The 5,651-nt window shown below is 46.6% G+C and overlaps 1 non-coding gene across 1 annotated transcript; it reads left to right on the forward strand.

The window, feature by feature from the left end:
• Nucleotides 1-4,350: 4,350 nt before the first annotated feature.
• TRNAR-CCG (transfer RNA arginine (anticodon CCG)) lies at nt 4,351-4,423 on the forward strand. The gene has a single exon. It is a non-coding gene; the product is annotated as a tRNA-Arg (tRNA).
• The last annotated feature ends 1,228 nt before the right edge of the window (nt 4,424-5,651 follow it).

The raw sequence follows: 5,651 nt of genomic DNA on the forward strand, positions 1-5,651 counted from the left end.
CCGGGCGACGATCCGCCCCGCGTTCTCTCCGTGGCTCCTCGCGCTGTGCAGCGGCCGCATCACGCGCTCCACCGTCGACTTTGGATTCGTCTCCTCCTTCGAGGAGGCAGGCCACGTGCTCCCGGAGCCGCCGGGCCCGTGCTCTACGGGCGACGGCGACAGGAACTGGGTGGCTAGCGCCGATGGCACGGCCGCGTGGCTCTTCGCTGCGAGCCCCGAGCCAAGGCTTATCCACCTTCTCACCGGATCCATCGCCGGGCTGCCTGGCTTCCCAGACAACGACGAGATCAGGGTGCCGATGGAGAATGCTCGTGGCATTGTTTACGGCGATGGTACGGTGTTTCTGCACAGATTTTCGTACGAGGAGTCGACGCCCAAGTTCACGGCGGCTATCCTACGCCCCGCTGCTACGTCGTGGACAGTCATGAAGAGGATCTTGGAGGTTCCGATAGGCCCCCGATCAGATTCACTTGCGGCGTATCACGATGGCAAGGTACTAATATGCGTGGGCGACTTCTGGAGTGTGCTGACGCCATGCGACCTTGGTGGCCTTGCCGGTCTCCAGTCAAGGTGGCACAAGCAAAGAAAGTATTCCGATGAACACCACTACGTCCTGGAGTCCCGGGGTGAGCTGCTGTGGGCATCCGTCAGACTTGAGTCCGACTGGTATCATGCCGGCGCCGACCTCCCGTCGGCGTTGTCGGTGAGGGTACACGCGTTAGAGAGAGGAGCAGGCGGCAACATGCGATGGGCTGTGAGGGACGGATGGAGCTTGGCCGACCGTATCCTCTTCCTTGGGTCCCCTGCCAGTTTCACCGTGGACGCACACAAGCTGGGCATGCGCGGCGGACGCGCCTACTTCGTTTTCGGGAACTGCGTGTACCGGTATAGCCTCGTCGTCGGCGAGAACGAGCTAGTAAGGCAGCTGCCACTCGAATGGGGTACCGGCGGCGAGGGGCGCGTGTGGATCAGCTGGCGCCAACCTACCATTGCACCAATCCAAGAAATCCGAGAAGGCCTTAGGCTCTACCCTAACAAGAAGCAAAAGCTCAATAACTGATTAGATGTATTAGAGAGTTTGGGAATTCAATAACACTATTGGATGGAGATTTGTCTCAAAATTATTTTGAAGACCTTTGCCTGGTTTTAATCTGCGCTTCCTCTTATTTAGTGTTTTGAGATAGTTCCTTCATAGCTTACTAGTCTGATATTTTGAACAATTTACCAGCATTACAGTGAAATGTAGCAAGAAGATTCGAAGTACAAAGAGTTCTTGTTGTATTTTTTCTGTGTGCATGATACCATACAATTTGATAATCTACAGACATTCCTCCGGTGTTCGGTGGCAATGGCTGCGAAGAACAGACCCTTCCAGGCCATGGCAGGGTTTGTTAGGTATGCATGATGCTCAGGCGGTGTAAGTGTTTCAGAGTTTTGCTCGTTTCACCATTGGAGATGGGCGTAGAGTTTTCTTTTGGTGCAACCGATGGATTGATGGGAGAACGGCGAAGGAGATCGCTCCCGCGGTGGTTGCTCTTGTCTCGACTAGGCGTAAGAACAACCACATGGTATCTGAAGCTATCAATGAGAATGCGTGGATTGCGGACATAGCGGGGGAGCTATCGGTTGAGAGTTGTGTGCAATGCTTGAGGCTGTGGGAGGCGGTCGAAAATGTGTAGAGGGATGTTACCACCCATGACCGTATCTCCTAAAGGGTTTTGTGTCGGGGGAATACTCGGCTGAGAGTACTTACGAGTTGCTTTGTCAGGGGAACACGAGATGGAGTATGAGCTCTCGCATCTGGGAATCTTTTGCGCCCCTCAAATGTAAGATCTTTGCCTGGTTAGCGATCAGATATCGGCTTTAGACCTCGAAAAGGAGGGCGCGACATGGGCTTCAGGAGCATCCGGATTCCTGCTTCACAAGTCCGCAAGAGGAAGATAATGTTGATCATATGTTCATATGTGAGGCAGGTCTGGTTCAACGTCTTGACAAGTGCCAGTCTCAACATTCCCGAGCCTTCAATTAACTCAAACCTTGAGAGGTGGTGGACCGAGGCTAGGAAGCGAGTGTGGAAGCTAGATAGGAAGCGATTTGACTCGATGGTGATTCTCACAGCTTGGACGCTATGGAAGCAACGCAATGCTAGCTAGGGTTTTTGGCAATGTGCAGGTGCAGAAGAATCAACTGCAGATATGGGACGTGGAGGAATTCCAGCTTTGGGAGGTAGCAAAGAGAATAGGGAGTTTAGATATAAAGAGGGAGTAGACTTTAGGCGGAAGGAGGAGGGGAGGGGTGTGTGTTACAAGCACTAATGTTCGCATTAGTTGGCTTGATCTTGTAATTTGAATTGCTTGGTAAGGTACGCTTTGCACGTGCTCTCGAAAAAAAAAAAAATAATCTACAGACATAGTACTGCAAGCAGCATTCTGGTATGGGAAGAGTCCTCCAACCTGAATATACCCAACTATGTTGTAATAGTTCTTGTCATCAATGTGTTTAACAGGTTGTGGTTGATGAAAGGTAAAGCTCCGGTCTAGGCCTATCACAGCTCCTTCTGCTGTTGCTGCAAAGTACACATAAAATTGAAAGCTTCCAGGTATTGGGTTGGCTTAAGGTTAATGTTGGCCCGCTTACCAAAAACTGGAGCTATTGTTCTATCGTTCACTTGCTCACCGATAACTGGGGGTATTGTTTTGTCATTCACCTGCTCACCTACAAAGTAACAACCAATATTCCAATATTTCAGTATGCCTCGAACTCTCCCCCCGTGGTGCAATGGCGGTGGACACATGAGGTTGTGAAGACACCCAACCATCAATATGCATGTCAATATGGGCATACCTGGTTGGAGGTGGAAGATAGACCTAGCCCTCAGCCGTGCAGGGTTTTGAAGGCCACGGTGTTGCGACTACGATGGCAAAGAGCGGTGGCGGCGGCGGTGCGAGCGTACATGGACAATGATATCCCAATCCCCGGAGGTGCACATATGAAAGTCATGCCCCGCCTTTGTCGGGCCAGCAATGACGGCACCCGCGTTTGTTGTTACCCTCCTTTGCTGAGGTGTATCGACATCTCCCTCACTATCTCTTGGTTGTGGTAGCTTTCTCCGGATGAAAGCCTAGATTCGGAGTTGGAGCCGACTGTTGGGATTATTGTGCTTGGAGATACCTTGGAGGTCCTATGTTGCACTCCTCGGTGATACGTTGTTGTCCAAGTTTCTCTACAACAGCGAAATGTATGTTGGCGTGGTCAGTCCAAGACGGTGTCTTTCTCCGTTCTAGCCAAGTCCCGACATCCACTTGCCATGTCCTTCACGCCATCAAGGGTGGATGGTGCGTCGACAAGGAAAGCCAATGGGGGTTGTTGGTCTTCAGAGGTGACCAGCGTCGATCGAGATATGGTGTTAGTGTTTACTTTGTATGACTGGTATGGAGTTTATACTGCACCCGTTGTTCACAGCAAGTTGCGTTTTCTTATACTCAGAATTTTGCCTTTAATAAAAAATATAGTAGGGCTTAGCATACTCTTGAAAAAAGATGGTACCGTTTGTTTCTTATGTCCTTGCCAACTGGTAATGTACTGTTGCGCTAGCCTCGTTGGAACATGGATGGTTTCAATTTGATTCGCTGGATCTTGCATGAGTTGCATCATGTGATTTTGATTTTAGGACATATAAATGGAAAGCTTACAATAGGAATTATTTAAAGACGTAGATTGGGGGAAATGCATTTCGGGTCATAGGTGCATATGAACCCATTACGTGAAAATACAATTCAAAATGTAAAAAAAATATGAAATAAAATTTTCTTTGTATATCTAGACATTTTATGTTGGTATACAAATTTTTGGAAAAAAGTAAAAAAAAGTTATGTCCCATGTAAAAAAGACAAATTTGATACTTCAACATCACTATTCACTGAACATTTTTTTGTCTTTTTACACAAGCAACGCAAAATGTTCGTTTCCCCGAAAGCTTATGTGATAACATAGAATGTCCATATGTAAATGTGAAATTTTATTTCCATTTTTTATATTTTTGAAATGTAATATTTATGCATTTTTAATAATAGGATCATATGCATCTATGAGCCAAAACAACACCTCCGTAGACCGGCAAGTTTATAGTAAGATTTCTAAATTAAAATATGTAGTTGCTTTGGAACGGAAAATGTTGTATACTGATAGTCTTGAATACTAGCTAGCCTAAGATTCTTGCATGTTTTTTTCGGGTGTAAATACCCTACCCCGGTATTGAATTGGGGCTCCACTCTCAAACAGTATGTAGTTTTTTCAGCAACTGTTAATTTTAATGTACGATTAGTTCCTACTAGGGCTACCTCACATGACGACCGCGTGGCCTAATGGATAAGGCGCTCGCCTCCGGAGCGGGAGATTCTGGGTTCGAGTCCCAGCGTGGTCGCGTTTCTTCATTTTTTTTTTTTTTTCACCATATACATTGCTGCACCTGCAAGAGGATTAGTTTCTTAAATTAGAAGAAAAAATTAAGTTTCTTTTCTTGACGAGGAACGGCAGCAGCAGCTATGCCTTATGCATTAATAGAAGGAGAACCGTAAGTTATTCACAACAGATGGTTGCACCTACCGACTAAAATGGAGTGGAAAGGTTTCGTTTCCAAGAAAATGAAATGAAATTGGAATTTTACAAAACGGAAAATTTTACATAAACGGAACAACTTGACGCCCACCAAAAATGGAATTTCCGTTACTAGCAAATACTACTATGGAGTTATCTTTCTATTCTTAATAGGTGATCCCATTTCTCTTCACATGCAGCCTATCCACCTCATCAATCATCACCAACCAATCCTAGACTGCCAACTAAGCAAATATACCATGTCATCGGAAAGGAAAAAAATACACACTCTGCACATTCAGTTTCGTGCATTACACCTAAAATTAATCAAACTTTGTCGTGTGCATGTTAACTTTCGCAGCAATATGGCAAGATTCATCGCGAAAAAGGAGGAGCACGCTGTTCATCTTCCTGGTCATCCATAACTACTCTGCCGCCTTGACGTACGGCCTCCTCGGCATAAATGGTAAAGAAATCGCATGGTGCATCCCAACATTTATGCAGTAGAAACTGCCCGGTGAACTGATTCGGTGCCGCCTCCAGGTTAAAAGCCTACCCGTGCACACCAGCCTGCTCGTGTCGCCTCCACTGGCACCTGTCTCCACGCTGGTAGATGCCCACTCTCAATTATCTCGATTCTAATCCTCCTTTCTATATTTTTCAATCCCCCAACCTATGCTTGTCAATCTGGTCGATTGCGCTCCAGCTTGAAAGCTGCTCGACGTTTTGCCCCTCCACACGATTTGATTGCATCATTCTTGCCCAATCCCACTTATTTGTTTGGATTCCGCATGCAAGTGGCCTTATTGGATTTTGCGTGTTGCTCGCTGAAGCTATGAGGAAGAAGCTATCATCACGTTTACTGCCTACAGACGCTGGTACAAAAGATTTCATCTCTTTTAATTTTTATTAGATGACCATGTGCATATTCTATTTTCTTAATCTCGAGGTCACATGTATTTGCTACCCTGGAGTCTCTGCTGATTTAGTTAGATCACTGGAATTTTCTCTCCAGGAATCATTATCTTGGGTGTCCGCGTTCCCAATGTGAAATA

Source organism: Lolium perenne, chromosome 3 (genome assembly GCF_019359855.2).
Source record: "Lolium perenne isolate Kyuss_39 chromosome 3, Kyuss_2.0, whole genome shotgun sequence".
In the NCBI taxonomy this organism is placed as follows: domain Eukaryota; kingdom Viridiplantae; phylum Streptophyta; class Magnoliopsida; order Poales; family Poaceae; genus Lolium; species Lolium perenne.